At 37.4% G+C, this 21562-nt stretch overlaps 1 non-coding gene across 1 annotated transcript; it reads left to right on the top strand.

Moving 5' to 3' along the window:
* The first annotated feature begins 5544 nt into the window (after positions 1 to 5544).
* Positions 5545 to 5708, top strand: LOC138388654 (U1 spliceosomal RNA). The gene has a single exon (XR_011234181.1). It is a non-coding gene; the product is annotated as a U1 spliceosomal RNA (small nuclear RNA).
* Positions 5709 to 21562: the final 15854 nt, after the last annotated feature.

Raw genomic sequence — 21562 nt, 5'->3', positions numbered from 1 at the left:
AATCAATTGTGAATAATCTCTTAATGTCTAAGTATCTAGGATGTTTTCACCAGAGTGGTCTCCTTCTCTAGAGGAACAAGTCTTTGTAACTGGATATGTTTTTACAACAAAGGATTGCTTCGGATTTGTTCAATATTTTCTTTCAATTCCTTTGTTAAACATTAGTATAGATAGAATTTTTAGTGCCATGAGAAGTCTGTGAATGTAACAGATTGAGTTTGGAATCTGTAAGAAGTAATTTTTTTTATTTCAGCATATTATAGGGGTACAAAAGTTTAGGTTGTGTATATTGCCCTTGCCCCGAATGAGAGCTTCAAGCATATCCATTCCCTAGACAGTGCGCATAGCACTCATTATGTATGTATACACCCATCCTCTCCCCCCCCACACACATCTGCCCGACACCCGATCAATGTTATTCCTAAATGTGCTCTTAGGTGACGATCAGTGAAACCAATTTGATGGTGAGTACATGTGGTGCTTATTTTTTCATTCTTGGGATACTTCACTTAGTGGAATGGGTTCCAGCTCTATCCAGGAAAATACAAGAGGTGCTATATCACCATTATTTCTTATAGCTGAGTAGTACTCCATGGTATACATAGACCACATTTTATTAATCCACTCATGTATTGATGGGCACTTGGGTTGTTTCCACTTCTTTGCAATTGTGAATTGTGCTGCTATAAACAATCGAGTGCAGATGTCTTTTTTATAGAATGTGTAAGAAATAATTTTTTAACTTTACCTTTGACTTATTTAAAAGCAAATAATGAATTTTTTAAATAAAAATAGAAGTAAAGGTACCTGATGCAAAATATTAATGTAGAGTACAAATTATCATCACTAAAATGCCCATTTCTTATGTATATGCATATTTGTGTCATGTGTACATATACATATATGTATACATTTATATAAATTTTTATCAAGTATGTCTGGGACATTTTTGTTTAGACCTTTCGGCAGCCCTAACCATCACTCGGCCCCCTCAATGCCACCACACTCCTGTGCTGCTTAACTGCCTGAGCATGTCTGGGGCCTGCTGGGGTCATGCCAAGAAAAACAGACTTGATTCTTTAGGCTATGTGGGTCCACTGAAGATCACAGAGAAGAAGAATATAATTTTTTCAATAATCATTTATTCAAACCTTTGTTGTGCATTGACTCTGCATTGAACTGTGCTACGCAATGGAGATACAGCCACAAAGAAGACAGAGCCTGTGCCCTCATAGACCAAGGTGACCACCACATGGAAAATAGGGAAACTGTAGAGAGCTGAGTCTGGTGGCAAACAAACAGTTTAAGGAGAAGACAGTGAAGCCAAAGAAACCCAAAAGTCATGGCAGAAATAGAATTAGATGGACTTTGTCACCCATTTTACTGTCAAGCTTTCTTTCCTCACCAAATCTCTGTTACTTCCCTCCAGGACTTTCCCTATGGAAGTTTACAGCACTTTAGAACTCTCCAAGAGATCTGAGTACCCTGCCTTATTTGCCTGTAAATAAATAGAATGAATATTGCTGGTGAGTTTATTCAAGGATTTGAGTACCTGGATGTTACGGTACTACAGAAGTGGAAACACTTCCAGAAAAGGTATGGATAATAAAGTTCTGTTTTATAAGGACCATGAGGATAAAATAAAAGTACTAAAGTCCCAATTAAACAGACACCATTCATCATCACTGTCTGTGAAATACTACTACAATTTCCAATACCTCAGTGAAAAACACAAGGCTAACATTTTGGCACAATGTGAAATCTGGCAGGGATGACTGGCCAGTCTATGAAGCTGCCTTTCTCCTAGGACCTCCTCTAAAGAAAATGCAGACTGCCTCAGAGCACGCTTGTGAAGGGGAAGAGAGCTTGAAGAGTTATTTGGTTTGCTTCTCAGAAGCGAATGAATAGAACAGGAATAAGCTAGAGACACCAAGTCGCCCCAGACTGTCACCTGATACATTTAGCCACAGAAAGAGGAAATCTGTGAAGGATGAGCCCATAGGTGGGGACCACCATCTCATTATGGTCCAACACTTAGCAGGAGTAGCATCACATGGGAACTTGTTAAAAATGAATATTCTGGGCCCCACCAAAGACCTACTAAATCAGAATTTCTGGACACGGGACTCAGGAATGAATGGGTTTTATTTAACAAGCTCTCCGGGTTATTTGAAGGCTCACTCGAACCTGAGAAGCACTGCTTTACATAATAGTGGCAAGGAATAGAGGACTTACAAGCAAGAGGCTGGGACTTCAGCCCAAGGGAACCTGAGCCAGAGGCAACTTTGTGTTCAAAACGATACCCACTGCCTTACCTGCAGCGCATATTGCATCATGTTAGGTTTTCCTTCTTTGAGAGACCAGCCTCACGTGGACCAGTCTTATTTCACAGTAAGGATGATAATTTTTCAGTGACTCACATCTGAACATCTGCACCAATTGTAGGACCATGGCTCTTTAATTATGTTACAGTATTTCTTCTCTGTACCAGTCACTATAAACCATCAGGAATAAACTTGCTGCTGTAGCTCTGAGTGAAGGGGAGGTGTGTTTATTCTGAATTATCCGGGGACAAGGACTCTCATCAATTCACAGACTAATCATTCATTTGTGGGAATCTCCGAAGGTCCTCCTCCTTCCTGCCATCTCCCTTTTGTGCTTTTCAGTGCTCCCTAGAAACTTTATATATGAAGAAGAAACAATAGGAGGTCACTTTCAAATAGGTTCCTCGGGATACCTGTAAATGATTCTGTAGCACTAGAGACCAGAACAATTGGCCAAAGTAAGACATCTTATAATGATTGATTCAAATGCTCATTTCGTAGATGAATAAAATAAGCCTTAAGAAAGTGATAGAATTAGAATAAAATTTATTCCATTTATTTTTATCAGATGTATACTTTCAAATAATTAGAAGAGACATATAATTATTTTAAAATATAAAAAATAGTAGCCCCCTCCCAGAGGCAACATCTTTTCTCTCCTTCAGAGGATTCTTTTGGAATGTGTCACTATATCTCTAAATAATATGCACATATTGTATTTCTTGATTTTTTAATTGTAGTCATTACATATAGATTTTATCCCTGGTGAGGCTTCAGCTTTCTTTAACCCCACCCCCAGCCCCCACAACAAATACACTCTTCCCATTCACACCCCCTCATTCGCTCAATACAGTTGTATTGAAATTTTGGTTAGATCAACATTCAATGTTTACATTATTATGACGATATAAATGTCATTCACAACTGAGACATGTAATTACTGCGATTACTTTCATTTCCTGCACAAACTTTTGTTGACTGGGGGGTAAGGGGAAGCAGGAAGCTGGTGAGAAGGTAATAACTCCTGTGTTTTTTCCTCATTTGCTCACATGCTAGGTTTTCTATCTACTTATCACCAATTCAATCCCAAACTCTTGGCCATATTTCTAAAGCTCCCATAAATATATTGTAAAACTCAGTGTCCGTCTGCTAATCTTAAGAAAATATTTTCTGGAGCCTTGTGATTTGCTTAATTCTGGACATTGTCTTCTATGCCTAGTGTCCAGGTATTGCCCTGGAATCTCCCTTCATTCATTCTGAAGATTCTTTCCACTCCCTTATATTAAATCTCCTGTTTCTCATTTCCTATGTCTTTCTTTTTTTTTTAGTTTACAACTTCATTTTGATGGGTCATATGTAGCAAGCAGTAGATCTCTGAGAAAGCTCATGGGAGATAAAAACTTTCAGATTTTGAATATCTGAATTTTTTAAGTCTATCCTCATATTTGCTTATGAATTTGGCTAAGTGTAGAATGCTAGGTTAGGAATCAATTTTCTTCAAAAATTTTTGAGGTGTTGTTCCATTATATTCTAGCCTCTGTTGTTGCTATTGAGAAACACATAGGTGCTCTGATTTTTTTTTTTACCTTTTTCATATGACTTGGGTTTGTTGGTTTTTTGTTTTGTTTTGTTTTTGTTTTTTCCATTTCTGGAAGTTTCTAAAACTTCTTGCTTTCCTCAGTATTGTAAGATTATAAAATGTACCTTAGAGTGAGTTTATTTTTAATCCATTCTGCTGGGCAATCTATTGATTATTTCAACCTGGAAACTCTGACCTTTAGTTCTAAAAACTTTTCTTTAATTATATGGGTGGTGATTTCCTCTTTTCTATTTACCCACTTTTCCTTCCTCCTTTCCCTCTGGAACTCCTGCATTCAATGCATTGAACCTCATGATCTGGTCCTCTAATTTTATTATATTTTCCTTTCTATTTTTTATTTCTTCTTTTTTGTTCAACTGTCTCAGAGATTTCTTCAATTTTATCTTCCTACTGTTCTGTTGAGCTTTTCAACAGCTGTTAAGCTATTATTGTATTTTTAATTTCTAAAAGTTCCCAATTGTCCCTTTTTAAAGGATCCTGTTCTTGTTTCATGAATGCAATATTATCTTATATCTGTCTGAGGACACTAATGATTTTTTTAAAGAGGTCTTTCCTCTGAAAAGCTTCTTTTCTTCTAAATTGATTTTTTTTTTTTTTCTGTTTCTTTTGGTCTCTATGTTTCATTGGGAAAACTTTCCTCAGCTAGCTGGTGATCTTGCTTGCCTACTTATATTTAAGAATGGGGCCCTAAAGGAGTTGATCAGAAGTTCTAAGCCTGTGGTTGGGACTTGACTACCATGGGCTACACTGTGCCTGTTGATCTAGCTGAGCCATTTCCTTGGAGATCCCTCTCCTCCACCATCAGTACAAGTAATACAAGCACTACAAGTACTTTTTTATTCTTGGTCTGGTGGAATTCCTAGAGAAGAATATTCCAGGCTTCCATCTAGAAGATACAGGTCTGCCTGTCAACATTTTGGGAGCTGAGTGTAGAAGAGGTCTCGGGTGGTCTTAGTATTCAGAATGTAAATATTTGCTTAATCCCTTGGTTTTCAATATCATACTCCCACCCTCAACTATGTCTGAAAAATCCTAGTGCAGAGACTTTATGTTTTATGGTCTCCAGTGACAAATTTTCTTCAGCCTTCTTCCAGAGTGGGTTAAGGGTAGAAAACAATTATAAGTCTGTGGATTGAGGGAGGGGATCAAACTGGTTTTTAAACAGACTTTAAATCAATGGTCTCCTTTTTAGCATTACCTCCCCTCTTCCAGGAGTACACTATGTGCCAATTCCTCAAGCTTTTAGGGATTCTGTAATATAGATCAGGCTTCCTCTCAGCTTCCCCACTGCTGGCCTAAGAGTCAGCTTTCTCAAGTATTTCACATTGTACTGATATTGTGCCTCCTTTCTCATTGTCCTTTTACGTTTATAACTTTCTCTAAAATAAATCCCATTTATTGCCATTTTATGAGCTATTTGGAGGAAGAAAAGTAAAAGTGTGTGCCCATTCCACCATCTTGACCCAAAAGTCCCAGAAATAAAATTCATACCAGAGTTCTCCACGCAGCAAAAGGTAAGATAGAATTTCAGTGATTACCTAGAGAACTTAATTAATATTTAAAATTCAAAAAAAAGGCAGAAGAATTTATTAATACAATCACTTTGAAAAAACTGTTGGCATATTTCCCTGGCAGGGGAGACACTATGATCACAAAAACGGTTTTCCCAGGGTGAGGCTTATCCATTGCATTCCAGATGTGCTGACCCCTGAAATTTCCCCAAATATGGGAAACTCAACTGCATAATTTGTGGTAGTTGGAGAGTGTGTTTGTGCCCTCCCCTGGGAAAGAAAAAACAGTTGGCAATAATTTTTTTGGATATCATACCAAACTCACAGCAACAAAAGTAAAAATAAACAAGTGGGATTACATCAAACTAAAGAGTTTCTGCACAGCAAAGGAAACAATCAAAAAAATAAAAAAGCAACCTACAAAATGGGAGAAAATATTTGCAAACCATGTATCTGATAAGGGATTAACATCCAAAATATATAAGAAACTCAAATCACTCAATAGCAAAAATATATACATATAATAGCAGAATCAAAAAATGGGCAAAGGACCTAAATAGACATTTTTCCAAAGAAGTTATAAAAATGGCCAATGAATTTATGAAAAGGTGCTCCACATCATTAATCATCAGGGAAATGCATATCAAAATCACAATGAGATATCAGCTCACATCTGTTATGATGGCTATTATCAAAAAGACAAAAGATATGAAGTGTTGGCAAGGATGTGGAGAAAAGAGAACCCTTATACGTTGTTGGTGGGAATATAAATTGGTACAACCATTATAGAAAATAGTATGGATTCCTGAGACAAGGTCCTGGGAGGAGAAAAACAGTATGGAAGTTCTGAAAAAATTCAAAAAAGAACTACCATATATTCCAGTAATCTCACCTCTAGGTACATATCTAAAGGAAATAAATTCACTATCTCAAAGAGATATCTGCATTCCCACATTCATTGCAGCATTATTCACAATAGCCAAGATATGGAAACAACCTAAGTGATCAGTGATGAATGAATAAAGAAAATGTGGTATGTGTATACACACACACACACACACACACACACACACACAGTGGAATATTATCCAGCCTTAAAAAAGAATGAAATCTTGCTATTTGTGACAACATAGATGAACATGGAGGACATTATGCTATGTCAAATAAGCCAGGCATAGAAAGACAAATACTGCATGGTCTCAATTATATGTGGAACCTAAAAAAGTTGAACTCATACAAACAGAGTAGAAAGGTAGTTACCAACAGTTGGGAAGTAGGGGAAATGGGGAGATGTGGTCAAAGGATACAAACTTTCAGTTATAAGATAAATAAGTTCTGGAGATCTAATGTACAGCATAGTGACTATAGTTAATAAAAATGTATTATGTACTTGAAATTTTCTAAGAGAGTAGATCTTAAGTAGTCTCACCACAAAAAAAACTAACTATGTAAAGTGATGGATATGTTAATTAGCTTGATTGTAGTAATCATTTTGCAATGTATAGATATACAAAAATATCATACGGTATCCCTTAAATACATATAATTTTATTATCAATTATACCTCAATAAAACTGGAAAGGAAAAAAATTATTTGGCAATATCTACAGTAACTGAAAATACCCAAAATCTATTTTACTTCTAGGTGTATATCCAATGGAAATATATACATATGCTCACCAAACATCACATACAAAAATGTCCATAGCATTCATATTAGCCAAAAACTGGAATGAATGACAATGCCCATCCACAGTGAAATGTATGATAAATTGTTTTATCTTCATGGAATATGCACAATATATACAACCGAATACTATGAAATGAAAATAAGCAAATTACAGCTATATTCAAGAATACAAACATAATTTTGAGTGAAAAAGGCATACACTAAAAAGCATATGCTATAAAATTCTACTTCTATCAAGTTCAAAACCATTCTAAGGTAATAGAAGTCATAAAAGCATCCACCTCTGAGGGAGGGAATAATTAGTGAGGGGGGTACAAGAGAGGCTTCTGGGGAGCTGGTAATTCCCTAATCTGAGAGGCGATTCCATAAGTGTCTTCCCTTTGTAGAAACCGATCAATTGTACATTTATGGTTTGTCCATTTCTCTATGTTATACTTCAATTAAAAAATTTCCGTCAAAAAAATTTACCAAAAAAAAAAAGGTAAAACCACAAAGTGATTCATTTGGTACCAAATTCTCTGATTTAAATAGTTTCTTAAGTTCAAATGCCAGCTTTGCCACTTGTTAGAATATGTCTTTAGTTAAAACATTTAAATTCCTTTATAAAATTAAGATGCAGTCATTCATCCATCCAACAAAAATGTATTGAGTGCCTAATCTTATATGCACTTGAGATATAGCAACAAACAAAACACTACCAAACCCTTACCCTCACAGAGCCAATATTCTGAAAGGAATGAAAAAAATGCCTGCTCTACCTACCTTACATAATTTCTGTGAATCTCAAGAGAGATCTTGGTAGGTATCTGCTTCTCAAAGTGTGGTTTGTGGACCAATAATATCAGCACCACTTGGGAACTTGTTAAAAAGGCAAACTCAGGCCCCACCGTGGACCCACTGAAAGTATTATTTTAACAAGATCTCCACATAATTTATATGCGCATTGAAAAGCACTGCTGTAGTACTTGGTGAATCATAAAATGCTGTCAGATGTAGGCTATCATTATTATTATTAGTCATGCTCACCAGGAAAGTGCCAGAACCCAGCAAATAAGGGCTATGAGGATAAGAAAGCACATGTCTATCCCCATCTTAAAAGGTGTTCTATTTCCAGGGCATGTTATTATGGAGTGTTTTCTATCTGCTGTTTGTTTTTTAAGCCAGTCTCAATTCTTGAAGTAAACAGACCCCTGCATCAAAAGCCCCAGTAAAGAAAATGCTATTGGTGAACTTTATTGCTGGGTTTTTCAATTGGTTCAACACTATTTCCTGATAATTCAACAGTTAACCCAAGAAGAATACTGCAATAAAGTAATAAAATGTTGAACAATACAGACTGGAGATTTACAGAGTTTTATTGGCATATTGGTGTGTCCCAGAATCGTTTTATGTCTTTCATTTCCTGTCTGGGAGAACTGGCTCGACGTTTTCCTGCAGGCTGTTTGGTGGATCTCTAAACAGTCTTGATCCAAAGGTGCTTTTGTGAAAGTGAGAGCCCAGGAAGCAGCTGATTATCTGGTAGAAGAGGATATTGTTCTGGGAGTTAGGGACTAATCAGGCCTTCAACAACTGACTTACTAGAGAAAAGATATTTTGTCAAATTTTTCCTACAGTAGTATTACTCAAAATTTAATATATTAATATATACAAATCACCCAGAAATCATATTAAAAGGCTGTTTTGGATTCACTAGGTCTGGAGTAGAGCCCCAAATTCTTCATTTCTGGTATGCTTCCAGTTGAGACTGATGTTACTGATTCCCAGACCGCACTTTGAGTAGCAAAGTCTTATCCTACAGGAACTCAGTAGGAACCAAACAAGTAATTTTGAACCACTAGGCTCTTACAACATACACAACAGGGCCCCCGCGCAGTGGCTCACGCCTGTAATCCTAGCACTCTGGGAGGCCGAGGCGGGCGGATTGTTTGAGCTCAGGAGTTTGAGACCAGCCTGAGCAAGAGCAAGACCCTGTCTCTACTAAAAATAGAAAGAAATTACATGGACAGCTAAAATATATATAGAAAAATTAGCCGGGCATGGTGGCACATGCCTTTAGTCCCAGCTACTTGGGAGGCTAAGGCCGAAGGATTGCTTAAGCCTAGGAGTTTGAGGTTGCTGTGAGCTAGGCTAACACCACGGCACCCTAGCCTGGGCAACAGAGTGAGACTCTGTCTCAAAAAAAAAAAAAAAAAAAAATACACAACAGGATCTTCTGATAAAAACCAATGTCCAGCAAGCCAAAGTCTGGTTCTTTAGGAATTTGGAAATTAAAAGAGCCATGTTAAAACTACAAATACATATTTAGATGTAACTGTCTATATAAAAAAAAGGAAGGAAGTGCATTAAAATGTTAAAATTTGTATATTCTTCTTTTCTTATTTCTACTTTTTTTTTTTTTTTTTAGTCAGGATCTCACTCTGTTGCCTGGGCTAGAGTGCCGTGGCGTCAGCCTAGCTCACAGCAACCTCAAACTCCTGGCCTCAAGCAATCCTCCTGCCTCAGCCTTCCGAGTAGCTGGGACTACAGGCATGTGCCACCATGCCCGGCGAATTTTTAGTAGAGACGGGGGTCTCACTCTGGCTCAGGCTGGTCTTGAACTCCTGACTTCAAGTGATCCTCTCACTTCAGCCTTCCAGAGTGCTAAGATTACAGGAGTGAGCCACCGGGCCTGGCCTTATTTCTACTTTCTAAATTTTCTAAAATAAACATAATTTAATTTAATTTTGTAATTAAAAAATAAATATTAGTTTTTAGTATGTTTATTTTTACATATTATTCTAATCTCATGCTATACACATTGAATACTGGGTAAAAAGTCCTTGGCTTCTCCATAAATATCACAGTGTAACACATTCAGGGTCTTTCTGCCTCTTTTCTCCATCTTTCTACCAATAACTGGCTCACTGGGGCAGCTCTGAGGGCTGCAAGAGGTCAGGTTGTAATGAACTCCAATGTATCCAACATTGTATTTTCTAAGGTAAAGAATTGCTTTTTTTGACTTTTGGTTTTACCATCTTAACAGTGAAAATGTATGTGGCTTCATTAATAGTAAATAACTGTTACTCTCTAAGAGTCTTTAATGATGAAAAAGTTCTCACTAGAAAAACCTGGAATTTCCAGAAGCACTTCACGAGTGTTTTCTTTGATTGATGATTTCATGCCTATATGAAAGCAATTCAGACAAAACTGGTTCATTTTCAAACTCAGATAATTGTTGATGATCTAGTCCTACAAGCAAGTAGAAAAAAAGCCGCAAGCGTAGTGAGACAGTCTGACGAGAGCTTGTTCTTCTAACCACTGTCTTTCACTATCTCTAATAATACTTAACGTTTCTTGAGCCCTTATTGTGCAACAGGGACTAATTTAAACACGTTAGATGGGTTATCTCAATTAATACTCACAACAACCTATTTTTCCTATTTTATAGATGAAAAAACAACAACATTAGAAAGGTTAAGTAACTTGCATACAGATATACAGTAAGTGGTAGACGAGACAGGATGTGACTGATTCCAGTTACTGTGTGTCTAACTTTTAGAAGTCAGTGAGCCTATCGAAACGCAGTATTTACTAAATCATCTCGTGTTTCTTTTCCAACTTCCTAGGCTCATAATTAACCCCAAACTTATTCTTTAGCTGTTTTCATTATGCTCATCATTTTGTAGCCACTAATTAACTGTAGCTTGTCCACTGAGGAGAAAGACTCACCTGTTTTCCTGAATTGATTCTATATGTGGATTCTTGTAATTTTCTCATTTCAAAATAAAAATTGAATAGATACATTTTTAGAAGTATTGAAGTTCTATCATCATCATCATTCCACATGTTATCTGGTTTTCAATCTCACTTTATCTTAATTTTTCTCATTTGTGTTGCCCTTAAAGTTGTTATGTTTTGGAGGAGTAGGGGGCATGTCTTTTCATTTAAAAACAACAGAGCTTCAGAGTAAAAGATTGAAAGATTTTTTTTAAATGTTAGTAGGCTGGGTCCAGTGGCTCACACCTGTAATCCCAGCACTTTGGGAGGCCGAGGCAGGAAAATCGCTTGAGCCCAGCAGTTCAAGACCAGCCTGGGTAACATAGGAAGATCATGTCTCTATAAAAAAATTTAAAATTAGCCAGACATGATGGCATGTGACAATTGTCCTAGCTACTCAGGAGGCTGAGATGGGAGGATGGCTTGAGCCCAGGAGTTTGAGGTTACGGTTAGCTATGATGATGGCACCACTGCACTCCAGCCTAGGCAACAGAGCGAGACCCTGTCTCTAAAAACTAAATATATAAATACATAAATAAAAACTGCTAGCAATGGTTCCTTCTGGGTTGACGGGATTGTGTGTATTTTTTTCCTTTTCTATACTTTCCCAATTTTCTGCAAAGTGCTTATAATTAGAGAAAATTATTCTCTTAAATCATTTTAACTTTCCTCGTCTAGGACAGTACATGTTGATTTCTACCAAACACTTTATCAACACTGAAAAATATCTGGAGGTGGTCCCAGTAATAAATAGAAGTGAAATTATTACATTAACCCGAGGCAAGAGCTGTATGTGCTCGAGGCCTGGTGAGAGGGAGCCTCTCTAACAGGGCGAGAGAAGAAAAGCTGGAGGCAGAACATCTTTGCAACCTCACCATTGCTCCCCTGAATTCAAAAAGCCCAGGTTCATACACCCACAGAATGGTTTCCACAGGTTCACAAAATAAAACCTCACAGCACTCCACGTGCCAACGGATGGGCTCTGGAGTGAAAACATGGCTTATCACCTGCCTGGAGCATGGAGCCATTCGTAGTCCCAGAGATGCTTTTTCTAGGCAGTGTGGTGGTTCTGAAATTTTGTCTGTGATACTTTTAAGCACAGACTCTGATATAAAAGTTACTGAAATTAGTCAGTAGTGGAAAGGTCCCTTCCATCTCAGAGAAAAAATAGGAAACTAGAAAGACACGTGTTTTTTTTTTTTTAACAGGGATTGATTTCTCTGGCATTGCTGATATTTTGAAATAAGTAGAAACCATTGCTCTGTATGCTTCCTGATGCAATTATTATTACTGTGCCTTGTGATGTCATCTATTGTGAGCTGGTGATAGTCATTGTGTATTTTTTGAGTTGTATTCATCACCCAAGTGCCACTGAGAGGACAGATGGTCAAGAGTATGACTGAGAAAATGTTGGAATCTCCTCCTATGCATGAGTCAGAAAGGAAGCTGCTACCATCTTCAAGGTCTACTGAGGAAGTACCCACCAAGTACTGAAAGCACCAGGGGAGATCCCCAACTGCTCTTGTCAGAGCAACCCTGAAACCAAGATCAGAATGGCTGCTCCAACAAATTGGACCAGGCCACAAAACAGAATTACAGGTGACAGATACAGAGAAAATAGGGGTGGGAGGAGGCTGGGGATGGTACACTTTGAGATCAAGTCCTCCAAGGAACAGTAAAATCTTCTACAATGCCTCTGGGAGGTAGAATGGAAGCAAAACTTGATAGAAGTTCTTTCTTAATCCCCTTGGAATTACAGGTTTCTCTCTGAGCTAGAATCATAATGAGGTAGCTCAGTGAGTCCTTGAAGTATAATCACTAATGGCCTGACGTCATGATTTGTAAACTGAGTGATTGGGTTAATACCACACTTCTGACATGGACCAACTATAATTTGGAATGGTTATTTAACCTCTCTGAGCCTCAGCTTTCTCATTGTGAAATAAATAATGGTACCTAAATCATAGAGAAGCTTTAAGAATTAAATGAGGAAATGTACAAAATACACAGTGCCTCCCACATGGTAGGCCTACAAAAAAGATAGCTATTACTAAATATGTGTTTGTGTGTGCATACGTGTGTGTGTGTGTGTGTGTGTGTGTGTATTTGGGAAAGCTTGTATATCTCATGACAAAGAAAGATGAGAAGCATTCTGGTTTTGGTTTTGGACTTATTAAAAGTAAGTAATGGTATGCAAAATGTTCTGTGTCAGAGCCTCAAAAAATGAGTCCAAATAACAGTGTACCATGATAAAGTTATCCTGTGTTCTGGATTAATGGCTTATCAAACTCACTGAGAGTCAGCTTAGGTAGAATGCTGTGCAAGTTTCTATATGTCAAAGAAAAATTGCGCCAGAGTTAAACAGTCAAGAAAGACTTTATTGAAGACTATTGCAAGAGAGGAGAGAGATTGAACTCAACTTTCTTAAAACAAAAGGTGGGGGAGTTTTTAAGCACCAAGGTGGGCTAGTGTAAAAGCGCTGGATGGTATTACAGGGGAGGTTGGTCCATGTGAGTAGGCCATCTGTGTTTGCTAGTTGGCACTTACTCACTTACTGAAGTTAGGCTCCTACCATTCCACAGAGACTGGGAGACAGGGAACAGATCTTTTCTGATGATTACATTTCAAAGCTTCTCCTAAGCTTACACCATGGTCCATGGCTTACTCACATGAACCAACCTCCCCCATAATACCATCCAGTGGGCTTCTACACTAGCCCACCTTGGTGCTTAAAAACTCCCCCACCTTTTGTTTTAAGAAAGTTGAGTTCAATCTCTCTCCTAAGCCCTGGAGAAGGATATTTCTGGGTCATAAAACTAGCAACAGGCTGGGAGAAGGTTTACATCTCAAAGGGACAGAAAAAGAATTTACAATAGGAAGCTATCTAAAGTAAATGCTGTAAGAAAGGGAGGTCAGGGGCCTATATTAGTCAAGCTGAGGGGAACTTGAAGACCATCTTGGTCATATGCCCAGCTTGACAGGGTCAGTCTTAATGCATCAGGAGGTTGCCACCTAAAGCATATTTTCTCGGGTACCACCAGGCAACACCTGTCCAAAACTAGCCACCCACCCACATTTGCAATAACCTCTTTCTTATCTGTCTGGACAGTCCCACCGTTGGAATCTCTCCCCCACATTAGACAACAATGATGGGCGCATGGTTTGTAGAAGGCCGCTGTTAACAATATTGATGTGATTTGGGGGCAGCAATGAAGGACCTACCTGCATCTCTATTAGCCCTTCTGGCAGGGCAAGACTCTCAGCAAAATTTTGAGGTAGACAAAGGCTCTCCAATTTTCCATTCCTTTCAGGCCCTTCTCCTTGTTTCAGACAACCTATGCCTCCAGTCCTTCCTCTCTCCTTTTTTTGCCTCCCAGAAAACTTGTTTCTGAATGTTATACTCAAATGTACATAACTAGCTAACAGCCTAGAGGAAGCCAGAATGTTTGTATATGAATGAAATCTTAAACTTAGTGAAATTTCTGGTTCTGGCCACAAATAGGTTGGAATTTTAAAGGACCTTCCCCTTAATGATGAAACTGCCCCACTTCTATTAACAGCAAAAAGCTGTCACGTTGAAAGACAAGGCAGGAAAGCATCCACAGGGACCCATTCTGCCAAGGACAACCTGGGTAGGCTAGAAGGGGCCCAGTGCCACACCAAGGAAAGCAGGCACTCACATGAGGGCCTCATGATGGTGGAGGATGGGAATTCCAGAGGCTCTTGAAGAAGGATATCAAAAGAATATGTCTGACCAAACCAGGGAAATGAAGACCAATGTTTTCTCCCTATTACTTTTTCCTCCAATGAGTTTTAGAGCTGAAAAAATGGGACCCTGAAAAGAGCCCTGCTGTTAAACTTCATCCCTCAAGTATTATCTCAAGCCTTTCCTTCTGGTCTGAAAGCTCTTTTAGGAAACAGTTTTCCAAATTCCAAATACTACCTCAATTGCTTCTATACCCTTACTCTCTCCAACAATGTCTTTTATTGTTGCACCCAAGGCACAGTTAAATGAGTCAATATATGTAAGATAGGAAAAGAGTGGTTGGTATATAATAAATGCTATATGCCTCTTAACTATGATTTATTATTATTAATATTTATTATGCCACAGCCCTGATGGTGAGAGATCTTTGGCAAAGCCAAAGTAGACAAGTACCCCAGTTATAGCTACTAGATTAGCACCATAAAGCAGAGGAACCCAGCAATTATCCATAAAGAAAGATGTAGTCATCTGTTTTTATAAAGACTTAAGATAGCAGAATGGATAATATCTTTCTAGAGACAGACTTCCCCAAGGATGCTGGTCTTGCTACCTTGTATCAGTCAACTGAACCTATTCTTATTTGGGGTTACCTCTACCCAGAACCATAGATACATGTAGGAGCTGAATATGGAGGATCCCCAGTTCTGGTAATACTCTCTTAAGATATTTCTTGCAAGAAACTCATCAGTAAAACAAATACAAGAGAAAGTCCTGTGATACTTGGGAGATAATTTTTCTTGACTCCTGTCAGCATCCTTGAAAGTAATCAGCTAGATTGATTTCATAACCCCACAATAGCAGTTCTGCTTCCTGGGGAAAGCCAACTTACAAAAATCACAATAGAACTGTTGATGTAGGGTAATTTGATGGTAAACTGACCCGGCAGGGTGGGTTTTTTTCTTGAAAGGGAACAGTGCAATAAAGATAGTCTGTTTTTATGCCTGACCTAAATCTTTCACTTCCTCTCACAGGAGAGAAACAGATGTTCAGTGCAGAGCTGGGGAGAGAACAGGGGAGATGAAGGAAACAATATAAAACTGTGATTCAAATTATTCTTTAAAACGTCAGCCAGATGCTCATTCTCTTATGTAAGTGTTCAGAACTTCACAACAGAAGAGCAACTTCATCTTTGTCTATAAATTAATTCTTTATGCCCTCCCTACTTCACCTTTTCTTTAAAGGCACAAATAAAATAAAAGCAGAGTCAATAATATATCATTTCACCAAATGGTTCTGGGATAATTATAGATATCCACAAAGAAAAAAAATGAATTTAAACCATTATCTCACGTCATACACAAAATTAACTCAAAGTGAATCATAGACCTAATAGATTTTATGTAAATTTAAGAGCTGAAAATACATCATTTTTAGAAAAACACATAGAACCAAATCTTTGTGGTCTTAGGCTAGGCTGAGATTTCTTAGCTAAAGCACAATTCATACAAGGAAAAAAATGATAAATTAGACTTCATCAAAATTTAAAAGTTTTGCACTTCAAAAGATACCACTTAGAAAATAAAAAGGTCGATTGACAGTCAATCGGAGAACCAAATTAAAGACTCAATACCCTTCAAAATAGCAACAAAGAAAATAAAATATCTAGGAATATATTTAACTAAAGAGGTAAAGGACCTCTATAGGGAAAACTATGAAACACTGAGGAAGGAAATAGCAGAACTTGTAAATAGGTGGAAAACCATACCATGCTCGTGGATCGGAAGAATCAACATTGTTAAAATGTCTATACTACCCAAAGTGATCTACAGATTCAATGCAATCTCTATTAAATTACCAACATCATTTTTCACAGATATAGAAAAAATAATTATACACTTTGTATGGAATCAGAGAAGACCCTGTATAGCAAAAGCAATTTTAAGCAATAAAAACAAAATGGGAGGTATTAATTTGCCAGACTTCAAACTATACTACAAGGCTGTGGTTCTTAAAACTGCCTGGTATTGGCACAAGTGCAGGGACACAGACCAGTGGAACACCACAGAAAATCCAAATATAAAACCATCCTTATATAGACATCTAATCTTTGACAAAACAGACAAAAACATACTCTGGGGACAAGAATCCCTATTCAATAAATGGTGCTGGGAAAATTGGATAGCCACACGTAGAAGACTGAAACAGGACCCACAGCTTTCACCTCTCACAAAATTGAAATCACGGTGGATAACAGACTTAAACCTTAGGCGTCATACAATCAGAATTCTAGAATAAAATGTAGGAAAGACTCTTACAGACATTGGCCTAGGCAAAGAATTTATGAAGAAGACCCCTAAGGCAACCACAGCAACAACAAAAATAAATGAATGGGACCTGATTAAATTAAAAAGCTTCTGCACAGCCAAAGAAACAGTCACGAGAATAAACAGACCACCTACAGAATGGGAAAAAATTTTCACATACTACACATCAGATAAAGGACTGATAACAAGAACCTATTTAGAACTCAGGAAAATCAGCAAGAAAAAATCAAACAACCCTATCAAGAAGTGGGCAAACGACATGAATAGAAATTTTTCAAAAGAAGATATAAGAATGGCTAACAAACATATGAAAAAATGCTCAACATCCCTAATCATCAGAGAAATGCAAATCAAAACCACAATGAGATATCACTTAACCCCAGTGAGAATGGCCTTTATCAAAAAGTCCCAAAACAACACATGTTGACCTGGATGCAGAGAGACAGGAATGCTCGTACACTGCTGGTGGGACTGCAAACTAGTGCAACCCCTGTGGAAAGCATTATGGAGATACCTTAAACAGATTCAAATAGACCTACCATTCGATCCAGCAATCCCATTATTGGGCATCTACCCAAAGGAACATAAGTCATTCTATGACAAAGACACCTGTACCCAAATGTTTATAGCAGCACAATTCACAATTGCAAAGATGTGGAAACAATCCAAATGCCCATCAATTCATGATTGGATTAGTAAATTATGGTATATGTATACCATGGAGTATTACTCAGCTATAAGAAATAACAGTGATACGACATCTCTTTGGTTCTCCTGGAGAGAGTTGGAACCCATTATATTAAGTGAAGTATCCCAAGAATGGAAAAACAAGCATCACATGTACTCACCAGAAAATTGGTTTCTCTGATCATCACCTAAATGCACATTTGGGAATGATACCAATCGGATATCAGACTGAGGTGGGGGGTGGGAGGAGGGGATGGGTGTATGCCTACATGATGAGTGCGTTGCGCACCGTCTGGGGAATGGTCACACTTGAAGGTGCTGACTCCGGGAGGGGGGGATGCGAGGAGGGGATGGGTGTATGCCTACATGATGAGTGCAATGCGCACTGTCTGGGGAATGGACACACCTGGAGCTTTGACTTGGGGGGACAGGTGGTACATGGGCAACGTATGTAACCTGAACTTTTGTACCCTCCATAATAAGCTGAAATAAAAAAAAAGAAAGAAAGGAAAGAAAAAGGCCAAGTCACATACTGGGAGAATATATTTGTAAATCATGTATCTGATAAGGGACTTGTATCCAGGACATATAAAGAACTCTTACAATTCAATGGTAAGAAGAAAACCCACTTTTTAAAATAGGCAAAAGATTTGAATAAACATTTTACTAAGGAAGATATATGAATAGCCAATAAGCACATGAAAAGATGTCTAATATCATTTGTCACTAGGGAAATGCAAATTAAAACCAAAATGAGATATCACCAAATTCCCACTAAAATGACTATAATCCAAAAGGCAGACAATAGCAAGTGTTGGCACAGACATGGGGAAACTGGAACTCTCATACATTGTTGGGGGGAATGTAAAATGGTACAGCAACTTTGGGAAACAGGCAGTTTCTTTAAAAGTTTAATATAAATTAACCTTAAGATTCAGCAGTTCTACTTCTAGGTACCTACTCAAGAGAAATAACAGTGTATATCCACACAAAGACTTGTACGTGAATGTTCATAGAAGATTATTTATAATAGCCAAAACCTGGAAACAATCCAAGTGCCCATCAACTGATGAATGGATAAATAAATGTGGTATATCCATACAATTGAATATTATTCAATAGTAAAACGGAATGAAGTACAGATGGCCCCCAACTTACAATTTTTTAACCTTACAATGGGTTTATTGAGGTATTAAATGCATTTTTGACTTACAATATATTTTACTTGCAATGAGTTTAACCCCATAGTATAACCCCATAGTAAGTCAAGGAGTATCTGTGCTGATATATGCTACTCCGTGTGTTTTCCTTGAAAACATTATACTTACTTACAGAAGTCAATCACAAAAGACTACAAATGAAATTGTATGATTCTATCTATATGAAATGTCCAGAATAGACAAATCTATAGAGACAGAAAGTAGGAGATTAGTGGTTGCCTGGGGGAAGGGCTCTTTTGGGGATGATGAAAATTTTCTGAAATTAGGTTGTGATGATAGCAGTACAACTCTGTAAATTTGCTAAAAATCATTGAATTGTACAGTTTAAATGGCTGATTTTATGGTATATAAATTACACCTCAAAGCTATTTTAGAAAGAACACATGTCAAATAAAAATCAAGTTCAGCAAATACTGACATCAAAAAAATTAGATTAAAAAGAATGAGTTTAAAACTGAATTTTCTGACAGCCAAGGCAAAAGCAAAGAAATTCACAGGGCTACATAACTTTATTTCTGTTTTTAAAAAAGGAAGCAAAACTTCTGTCTTAGTCCATTTTCTGCTGCTATAACAGAACAACACAGACTGAGTAACTAACAAAGAATAGTTTATTCAGCTCACAGTTCTGGAGGCTGGGAAATCCAAGAGCATGGTGCCAGTATCTGGCAACGGTCATCCCATGGTGAAAGGCAGAAGCGAGGATATAGGACAGAGAGAGACACCAGGGGCCAGACTCACTTTATAACACCCCACTTTCATGATAACTAGCCCTCTCCATTGATAATGACATTAATCCATTCATAAGGACTCCACCCTCATGACCCAATCACCTCTTACTAAGCCCTTCCCAACACTGTTCCATTGAGGATGAAGTTTTCAACACATGAATTTTAGGGGACACGTTCAAACCACAGCAACTTTTTTCAGGAAAAAAAAAGAAAACACTTTTTTTTTCCTGGCTCTGACCTTTACCAAAAAAAAAAAAAAAAAAATCCCAGTTGTTCTATACATTAGAGAGAGTCTTTTTTAAAAGTTGAGAGAATGTTAAGTCTTAGTTTGGGCACAGAATTTTTTGTAGAACCAGAGCAATGTTCTGCAGAACTGAGTTTGGAATATGGTAACCTGATACCAGGAAAGAGCTCAGAGAAGCTAAATGATGAATGTTTAGCATCTCTTATTGGCTGTATTTCTCACATATCATTTTTCTCATCAGCGCTTTAACAAGGTTTCTACAGAAGACAATTCAAAATTGAGCTTTCATGGTTTCAGGTCTTATATTTAAGGCTTTAATCCATCTTGAGATAATTTTGTATACGGTGAATGATAGGGATCCAATCTCATTGCATGTGGCTGTCCAGTTTTCCCAGCAGCATTTATTGAATAGGGTGTTTATTATTGTCTGTTTTGTCAAAAAAAAAAAAATCACTTGATTGTAGCTATATGGCTTTATGTCTGGGTTCTCTATTCTGTTCAATTGGTCTATGTGTCTACCTTTATACCAGTACCATGCTGTTTTGGTTACTATAGCCTTGTAGTATAATTTGAAGTCAGGTAATATGATGCCTCCATATTTGTTCTTTTTGTTTAGAATTGCTTTGGCCTATTGGGGCTCTTTTTTTTGGTTACAGATGAAGTTTAAGATTGTTTATCCTCAGTCTGTGAAAAATGACAATAGTATTTTAATGGGAATTGTACTGAATCTGTAAATCACTTTGGGCAGTATGGACATTTTAAGGATGTCGATTTTTCTGATCCATGAGCATGGAATGTTTTTCCTTTTTTTGTGTAATCTATGATTTTTTTCCATCATTGTTTTGTGGTTCTCCTTGTAGAGATCCTCCATCTTCTTGGTTAAGTATATTCCTAGGTATTTTACTTTCTTTGCAGCTGATGTAAATGGCATTGAGTTCTTGGTTTGACTCTCAGCATAACTGTTATTAGTGTATAGAAATGTTACTGATTTGTCTACATTAATTTTCTAACCTGAGACTTTACTGAATGTATCTATTCTAGGAGTATTGTGGTAGAGTCGTTAGGATTTTCTAGATATAAGATCATATCATCAACAGAAATAGTTTGACCTCCTCTTCACCAATGTGGATGCCCTTTATTTCTCCCTTGCCTCATTGCTCTGGCTAGGACTTCCAGCACTATGTTGAAAAGAAGTGGTGACAGTGGAAATCCTTGTTTATTCCAGTCCTTAGGAGGAATGCTTTCAACTTTTCCCCATTCAGTATGATGTTGGCTGTGGTTTTGCATATATGGTTTTTATTATTTTGAGGTATGTTCCTCCTCTGCCTAGTTTGTTGACAGTTTTTATCATGAAAGGGTACTGGATTTTACCAAATGCTTTTTCTGCATCTATTGAGATGATCATATGGTCTTTTTTAAATTCTGTTTATGTGGTGGATCATGTTTATTGATTTACGTACATTGAACCATACTTGTATCCCTCATATGAAAACTACTTGGTCAGGGTAAACTATGTTTTAGATGTGCTGTTGGGTACAGTTTGCTAATATTTTGCTGAGGATTTTTGCATGTATGTTCAGAAGGGATATTTGTCTGTAGTTTTTTTAGTTTGTTTGTTTTTTGGTTTTTTTTTTTTTTTTTTGTATTGTGTCCTTTCCTGGATTTAGTATCAAGATGATACTGACTTCATAGAATGAGTTAGGGGGGATTCCCTCTTTCTTGATGTTATGAAACAGTTTCAGTAGGATATGTGCAAGTTCTTCTTTGTAGAT

Source organism: Eulemur rufifrons, chromosome 7 (assembly GCF_041146395.1).
Source record: "Eulemur rufifrons isolate Redbay chromosome 7, OSU_ERuf_1, whole genome shotgun sequence".
NCBI lineage: Eukaryota > Metazoa > Chordata > Mammalia > Primates > Lemuridae > Eulemur > Eulemur rufifrons.
The sequence above is the reverse complement of the archived record's forward strand: the minus strand, read 5'-3'. Positions and strand labels throughout refer to the sequence as shown.